General features: G+C 49.3%; 2 pseudogenes across 1 annotated transcript in view; one reads left to right on the top strand and one right to left on the bottom strand.

Annotated features, from left to right (window-relative positions):
• LOC105518945 overlaps positions 1-9,032 on the bottom strand; it is a 30,853-nt pseudogene that overhangs the window by 6,883 nt on the left and 14,938 nt on the right. The gene's annotated exons all lie outside the window — the stretch shown is intronic.
• Positions 11-656, top strand: LOC105518955 (annotated as a pseudogene).

Genomic DNA, 9,032 nt, shown 5'->3' with positions numbered 1-9,032 from the left:
GTCGTGCCCCATGCAGCCCGAGCAGTCCCAGAGCGCGAGTGCGGACACAGGTGCATCGGCCTGCAGGGCCCTGGAGGCGGACTCAGGGGATGCCCGGCGGACCCCCAGTGCCCGAGAGGAAGTCAGAGGCACACCATCACCAGCGGCATGGACTGCGGCCTGCTGAAGCAGATGAAGGAGCTGAGGCAGGAGAAAGAGGTGCTGCTGCAGGGTTTGTAGATGATGGCAGAGACGCGACTGGTACCAGCAGCAGCTACGAGTGCAGAAGCGCCAGTGCCACCTGGGTCAGAGCAGCGCCAGCGCCGACTTTGGGGCTGCAGGGAGCCCCCGCCCACTGGGGCGGCTACTGCCCAAGGTACAGGAGGTGGCTCGGTGCCTGGGAGGGCTGCTGGCTGTGGCCTATGCCAGCCGGGCCCTGCCTACGTCCTTCTCCGGGCCCCTCTGCCCTGCCCTGACGTCCACCTCGTGCCCGGGCTGGCAGCAGCAGACTATCCTTATGCTGAAGGAGCAGAACCGACGCCTCATCTGGGAGGTGACCGAGGAGAGTGGGCGCATCATGCAGCTGGAGCAGGAGAAGTCGGCTTAAGCAGCTGTTTGAGGCCCACGCCCTTAGCCAGCAGGATGTGGGGGGACCTCTGGACTCCACCTTCATCTAGCCCGTGTGGGCTGAGTGGACCTCCAGGGCAGGCCTGGCACTCAGCCTTCGAGGTCGGGCGCCCCGTCGCACCCTGGCTCTGTCTGGAGAGCCTCTTGCAGGCCCAGGCAGTCCCGGAGTGCGGGCGCCTTCCTGCCCCACTTGCTATCCAGGCTCCCCAGGCTTGCCCCGCGCTGGTCCCCGCACCCAGCCCTTGACTCGGTTTTGGCTCCTGGTGCTCACATGGGCTGGGGCTCTCTTGAGTCCGCATGGTCTGCAGTTACTACTGCCGCTGTCAGGGGACAGTGGGGGACTCCTCCACGAGTTACCGCCTCCCCATTTCCAGCGGTGCTGCCCTGGGTCCCATCTCCAGGAAAGGCAAGGCTCACGCCAGGCTGCACTTCTGAAAACGGCCAGCAGAGGGGGGCCGGGCGGCTCCGATGCGGCGTTAAGGCTGCACCCCAGACCAGGGGTGCAAGGGCAGCTTCCTCCCCTCAACCAGGGCACCAAGGTGGCTGTTGCTAAGACAGGGGCAGATGGAGGGGGTGGGGATGGCCTCTAAGCAGGGGGTGCCCGCCTGGCAGCGGAGCCCCAGGGATGGCGGTCGGACTTCGGGTCCCGGCCAAGGCTGAGGGACTGGATGCAGCGGATCGGGGAGCCAGGCAGGCGACAGCTTAGCCTGCATATGCCTCCCGCAGACCCCGGGGTGATGGCCTTCCTCATCCTGGCCAGGACGCTGCCCCCGCTGAGTCCCACAGAACAACCTGTGAGCCTGGCTCCCCAGGAGGGGGTTCACCCTGGGGCCCCAGGCACGTCCTAAGCAGAGCCTGTGCCCCCAGCTCAGGATTCCCACGGTCTGGGGTCCTGCTCAACCCCCGCCCCCTTTCCTTCCACACCCAGCCTGACCCCAGGTTTCAGCGGGGAGAGGCCACTTCCCTCAGCCAAGAAAAACGAGAATCCCCAGGGTACAAGAGGAGGCTGGGGTAGGTCCCCTTGGGCGTCACTCCCTGCCCCCCTGCCTAGGCCCACTCCTGCTGGTGCTGGGGTATGCAATGGTGGGAGGCCCTGTTCAGCCCATCCTGGAGGGTCCCAGTGCCACCAGAGCCAGGGGCATGACAACATCATGGATAGGTTCTGCAGCCCAGGGACCCCCAATGCAGGGTCAGTGTGTGTGGGGTACAGGGACCCCTTGTGCCCAGTGCACTCTGGTGCACTGTCCCACAAGGCACCCGTCTCAGAGGAGGTATCCTGGCAGGCAGTGTAGCAACTCCTTTCCAGAACCCAGCTCCACGCTAACCTGCCCACAGCAACCCCTCAGAGCCACATCCCCTGCTGCACCTGGCCTGCAGGGGTGTCCCAGGACAAGCCCAAACCAGCCCAGCGTGCAACTGCCCTCCTACCCTGAGGATGGGAGTGAGCTTTCCAAGGGACATAAGGACTCCAGGCCTGGACCTCCTGGGAGGGTAAGGGAGTAGGTCCTGAAGGCCTGTGCCCCACAGCCCCAGCACCAGGTGGACTGCAGCGCAGTGGGTGGGCCAGCGGCAGCCTGGGAGAAGCCACCATCACCCCACCCCCATCAGCAGGCTGCAGTCGGACCATTAGGGCCTCCCCACATCTGCCTTTGAGGGTGCCTGTCATGCCCTGGGAGATCCTAGCATCTTCACAGGACTGGAAGCAGGAGACAGAACAGTGTCTGACCCAGGCTCGCAAATGGTTTGAATGGTGAGTAAGACAGGGTTTTATTGGGTGAAAAGGAGGAAAAGGGGGAAACGGGGACTCTCACAAGGTCAAAGTCCCTGCTAGAGTGCTTTCCGCCAGCAGCTAGAATCCCAGGTTCTACACAGAAAGAAGAGGGGCCAGGCTCCCCGCTCCTACAAAAGGCTGCGCAACTTCCCGAAGCTCCACCCCAGTGCACAGGCCGGTTGGAGTTTGTCTGGGGACACCTTCCCACCTAGCAGTCTCACCATGACCATCTCATTCTTTTTTCTATATCTACATAGTCTTACATAAATTTAATACATGTTTTGATAATTTACATATTTTATGGACATTTCTCTTTAACCCACTGAATCATTTTTGGTGGCTTTATAACATTCTATTATATTAACTGACTTATTCTACCACTGTGCATTTGAGTTGCTTCCCCTCTTTCACTGCTGTGCATCATAGCTATAAATAATTTTGTAAGGACTATCTTCTTTTGGGTTACTTCTCTGTGATACATTTCCAAAAGTGGCATTAACTGCTTAATAAGAATAAATAACGTTATAGCTCTAAGCATCTATTGCTCCTCATACTCCTCAGAAACTCAGTGCACACTGTCATTAACCACGTGTATGTGCTTATTTCCCTATGGCCCTTACAACATTGGGTCTGATAATTTTCATTTGGTTTTACTGATTTTATAGGTGTAATATATGTATTTGTTTCTCACTTTCTACCAAAGAGTATTTAAAGTCTATTTAAAAGGCAAATGCGGCCGGGCGCGGTGGCTCAAGCCTGTAATCCCAGCATTTTGGGAGGCCGAGACGGGTGGATCACGAGGTCAGGAGATCAAGACCATCCTGGCTAACACGGTGAAACCCCGTCTCTACTAAAAAATACAAAAAACTAGCCGGGCGAGGTGGCAGGCGCCTGTAGTCCCAGCTACTCGGGAGGCTGGGCAGGAGAATGGCGTAAACCCAGGAGGTGGAGCTTGCAGTGAGCTGAGATCCGGCCACTGCACTCCAGCCCAGGTGACAGAGCAAGACTCCGTCTCAAAAAAAAAAAGACAAATGCAGTTCAGCACAAGAGACTAGAAAATAAAAAGAATAACAAATAACTACAATCCCAGTGCTCTGGGAGGCTGAGGCGAGAATATCGATTGAGCCTAGGAGCTCGAGACCAGCCTGGGCAACATAGTGAGACTCCATCTCTAGTAAATACAGATAGATAGGTATTAAACAATTTTTTTTTAAGTTTAAACAATAGGCCAGGTGCAGTGGCTCACCCTGTAATCCCAGCACTTTGGGAAGTCAAGGCAGGCAGTTGACCTGAGGTCAGGAGTTCGTAGACAAGCCTGGCCAACATGGTGAAACTCTCTCTACTAAAAATACAAAAATTAGCCAGGCGTGGTGGCATGCGCCTGTAATCCCAGCATTCAGGAGACTGAGGCAGCAGAATCGCTTGAAGCTGGTAGGTGGAGGTTGCAGTGAGCCGAGATCGTGCCATTGCACTCCAGCCTGGGGGACAAGAGCGAGACTTCATCTCAAAACAAAACAAAACAAAAATTTAAACAGTAAGTAAACAAAAACAAATAAACAAAAGAAACATGGAGAGACCCCAAAAGCAGAGCCACAGATGACAAGACAGAAATGTTTTCCTGGAAGATGTCTAAATTAGTCAAGTCAGCCCATACATCTGCCTCTAACTAAACTTTTTAGCAGTCATCACTAAGATCAAAACAGTTACATAATTCAGGGTTCAAAAGACGAAAGCAAACGAATTCTTCAGGTGAAATTCTGACACCAAAATCAAAAATTTCTCCCAAGGGTTCTCACAAGGACATCACAGTAGAAGAGCATGAATAAGGCCGAGAACAAACTCCCAGGACTGGCTGTCACAGACCTCATCTACACAGGCCATTGACATCACACGCCAAGGGCCGATACATGTCTGTGGAAGCCTGCAGCAGTCTGACGGTCTGGTCTGGCTTAAGTCTAAAAGGATGGCAGGACTCTCAGGGTGGCGGGCAGTCACCTCGTTCCCTCAGTGAAAAAGGCCAAGCACTCATGGTACTTTGTGATCACCGTGACTGCAGCCCTCGTTACTGTCGTCTACTTACCCATATACATGCCATTTGGTGAATTAAGATTGATCCCTCATCTATAAAGGCCTAGGTACGCCGAGCGCAGTGGCTCATGCCTAGAATTACAGCACTTTGGGAGGCCGAGGCAGGCGGATCACAAGGTCAGGAGATTGAGACCATCCTGGCTAATACGGAGAAACCCCGTCTCTACGACAAAATACAAAAAATTAGCCGGGCATGGTGGCACGCGCCTGTAGTCCCAGCTACTTAGGAGGCTGAGGCAGGAGAGTCGCTTGAACCTGGGAGACAGAGGTTGCAGTGAGCCGAGATTGCACCACTGCACTCCAGCCTGGGCGACAGAGTGAGACGCCATCTCAAAAAAATAAAAAAACAAAGCCTAGGTACTACCTTTAGTAAAGTTTAGATATTTCACTATATTAAGCTCATTTATATTCATGACTTCCCAGTGTTGCCTTCCACTTTATCTGAGTTTTATTTTTTATTGCACAGACTTTTAAAAAGTTAAAAACAATTCTTTTGGCCAGGCGCAGTGGCTCACATCTGTAACCCTAACACTTTGGGAGGCTGAGGCAGGTGGATCACCTGAGGTTAGGAGTTTTGAGACCAGCCTGGCCAACAGGGTGAAACCCCATCTCTAATAAAAGTACAAAAATTAGCCAGGTGTGGTGGTGGGCACCTGTAGTCCTGGCTACTCAGGAGGCTGAGGCAGGAGCATTTCTTAAACCCGGGAGACAGAGGTTACAGTGAGCCGAGATGGCGCCATTGCAATCCAGCCTGGGCAATAGAGTAAGACTTCATCTCAAAAAAACAAAACAAAACAGAAAAAAAAAAAACCAATTTTTTTTTAAGTTTTTAATTTTCTCTTTTTTTTATTTTTAAAAAATGTATAGAGACAAGGTCTCACTATGTTGCCCAGGCTGGTGTCAAACTCCTGGGCTCAAGTGATCCTTCTGCCTTCACTTCCCAAAGTGCTAGAATTACAAGTGTTAGCTACTGCATCAGGGCAAAACAATTTTTCGAAAGTTCAATTTTAGCTCCTCTCCACAGCTGAAATACATGTTCTAATCTACCTCCCCCCACCCCCGCCAGAGTCTGGCTTTCTTGTACAGGCTGGAGCGCAGTGAGTGGAGTGATCTCACTGCACCCTCTGCCTCCCAGGTTCAAGCGATTATCCTGCCTCAGCCTCCCAGCTAGCTGGGATTACAGGCATGCACCACTACGCCCAGCTAATTTTTGTTTTCTTGTTTGTTTGTTTTTTGAGACAGTCTCGTTCTATCGCCCAGGCTGGAGTGCAATGGTGTGATCTCGGCTCACTGCAACCTCTGCCTCCTGGTTCAAGTGATTCTCCTGCCTCAGCCTCCTGAGTAGCTAGGACTTGCCACCACGCCTGGCTAATTTTTGTATTTTTAGCAGAGACAGGATTTCACCATGCTGGCCAGGCTGGTCTTGAACTCCTGGTCTCCAGTAATCCAGCTGTCTCGGCCTCCCAAAGCTCTGGGATTAAAGGCATGAGCCACCACACCCAGTCTATATCCTAATCTACTTTCTTCTCAATTTTTTCATGTTTAGCTCTTTGAAACGGCTGGAATGCAAGGTGCATGGTACGAAACACAGAACTAAAATAAACTCTACACAGGCATCTGTCAGCAGCAGCATTTAGTAAAGTGCGATCTTGTTCCCCCCCTCCTCCTCTCAGTTGTCATATAAATTGCTCCTCAGAAATTAAATCTATTTCTGAAATCTCTGGTTTATTTCACTGTTCTGTATTTTCATTTTTTATCCAAATCTCATTTAGGTATGATGACTTTCATTTTAGAATATATTTAAAAGCCTGCTGGATTTAGAAGCCTCCCTACTTCACAAATTCTTGCTTTTTACTGCTCACACAAAAAAAATCACATGGTATATTTGTTTCATTGTTTTTCTAGAATAAATAATATAACATTGTAATTTAAATGATATTTTAAGTGTTTATACTGGCCTGCAAAGTATTTTTCTTTTTCTTTTTCTTTTTTTTTTTTTTTGAGACGCAGTCTCGCTCTGTCACCCCGGCTGGAGTGCAGTGGCATGATCTCAGCTCACTGAAACCTCCGCCTCCCAAGTTCAAGCGATTCTCCTGCCTCAGCCTCTTGAGTAGCTGGGATTACAGGTGTCCTCCATCATGCCTGGCTAATTTTTGTATTTTTAGTACACACAGGGTTTCACCACATTGGCCAGGCCGGTCTCAAAACTCCTGACCCCAAGTGATCCGCCCACCTCAGCCTCCCAAAGAGCCAGGATCACAGGTGTGAGGCACCACGCCCTGCCAACATCAAACTGTCTTTTAATTCTTTAGATGAACTTCTAATTTGCTACATTAAATTCTCAATATTTAACATTCTTTATTGCTGTGGTCTTTAAAAATTATTATTTAAAAAAATATGCTAGGCTGTTTAATTTTCTTACCACTAGTATGTACACTGTAAGTAAATTTTTTAGACTTATCTTGCCATGTTGCTGTATTTGTACTTTTATTACCATTCTGTTTTCCCTTGGATTTTCCTAAGATTATTTTTTCCTGGATTTCCTAAAAATTACATTTGCATTCCTTCTAAAAGCACTCATTACATGATGAGTGGAACTCAAGCCACTGTACCAATTATACAAAAAGGACAAGAAAATGCTCAGACGGCTTTCAATTTAAATGGGAAGACTGAATGCAATCATTATAATATTCTACAATTACAAACAAGAAGGACAAAGTACCGTGGGGCACACTGTAAGTCTCACTTTTTCTTTTTTTTTTTTTTTTTTTTTGAGACGGAGTCTCGCTCTGTTGCCCAGGCTGGAGTGCAGTGGCCGGATCTCAGCTCACTGCAAGCTCCGTCTCCCGGGTTCACGCCATTCTCCTGCCTCAGCCTCCCGAGTAGCTGGGACTACAGGCGCCCACCATCTCGCCCAGCTAGTTTTTTGTATTTTAGTAGAGACGAGGTTTCACTGTGTTAGCCAGGATGGTCTCGATCTCCTGACCTTGTGATCCGCCCGTCTCGGCCTCCCAAAGTGCTGGGATTACAGGCTTGAGCCACCGCGCCCGGCCAAGTCTCGCTTTTTCTTACTGGAGCTGTCTCCTTCTCTAGATAGGTACGGTGGTAGCAGCAGGAAGTGTGCTTAAACCCAGGAGGCAGAACTTGCAGTGAGCTGAGATCCGGCCACTGCACTCCAGCTTGGGCGACAGAGCAAGACTCCATCTCAAAAAAAAAAAAAAAAAAAAGAAATGGCATTTCACTACATTGCCCAGGATGGAGTATAGTAGCTATTCACAGACTTAATTATAGCTCACCACAGCCTCCCATTACTGGGCTCAGGCAATCCTCCTGCCTCAGCCTCCTCCTAGGTAGTGGGGACTACAGGTACACACTGCATGCCCAAATCTGTTCTTTTAGTTCATGTATTTTCTGCAAAAGCTTATCCATTCATTTAATCTTCTTAGGTAGTTTACACATGGTTTTACATCTTTCATTTGCACCAAATTTTAGCATTTAACTTAGAACAAACCATATTCATTGTTGTGATTATTATAACAGGTTTGAGCATTCCTAACCCAAAAATCAAAAATCTGAAATACTCTAAAATCTCAAATTTTTCAGTGGCTACATGACACCACAAGTGGGAAATTCCACACCTGGCCTCATGTGATGGGCTGTAGTCAAAAAGCAGCCAAAACTGTTACATGCACAAAACTGCTTAAAATGTGGTATAAAATTACTTTCAGGCTACGTATGTAAGGTATAGATACAACAAATGAATTCTGTGTTTGGACTTGGGTCCCAGTCCCAAATTATCTTATATATGTGTAAATATTCCAAAATCTGGGAAAACCACAAAAATCTGAAACACTTCTGGTCCCAAGGCTTTCGGATAAGGGATGCTCAGCCTGTAGTGCTCGCTTCCAACTAGAAACTCTCTGAGCTCCTTTTAGAGACCCGAGTGGCCTGTCTTACTGGTGTCAAGGGATCACGCTCTCCTCCCCGAGCTCCGCACAACCCCTGTAATTTTACAATACAATGCAGAAAACTCCTTTTCTATTTCCACCACAGTTTATGCTCCAGTAGAGTATTTATTTCATAATGTAAAAGAACTCCCCTGCCACTCTGTCTCTCGTCCCACTTTCCATTCTTGTAGGACTTACACTGTGTTACAGATCTGCTTATTGTCCATTTCCCCCACTAAAATGTTAGCTCCACGAGGGCACCGTTCACCACCATATCCTCAGGCCTAGAACAGGGCCAGGCACATGGTTAGTGCTCCGTATGGGTTGACTGAATGAATGTGGCCATTTATTACCATTCCTCCCTTTATAAGATGGTGAAGACAATTCTCCATAGATCTCTTTCTACCCATCTGTGAGCAAACACAATGACTGCCTTTGTTCTGCAACATCTTTTCAAGGATTTCTGTATAGCAAACAGCTTTAGGAGACAGAGATAGTACCTCCTTCAAGAGAAAAGGCTAGACCGCTTACAGTGTAATAAGGATCCCTAAGTCCAAGGTTCCTCTCCTCTAATACAACTCACTGCATGCACAGGCTTTCCCTGGTCTTCTCTGCATTAT

The sequence above is a fragment of the Colobus angolensis genome, unplaced genomic scaffold (assembly GCF_000951035.1).
Source record: "Colobus angolensis palliatus isolate OR3802 unplaced genomic scaffold, Cang.pa_1.0 Scaffold333, whole genome shotgun sequence".
Taxonomy (NCBI): Eukaryota; Metazoa; Chordata; class Mammalia; order Primates; family Cercopithecidae; genus Colobus; species Colobus angolensis.
This window is presented reverse-complemented; position numbering and strand designations above follow the sequence as displayed.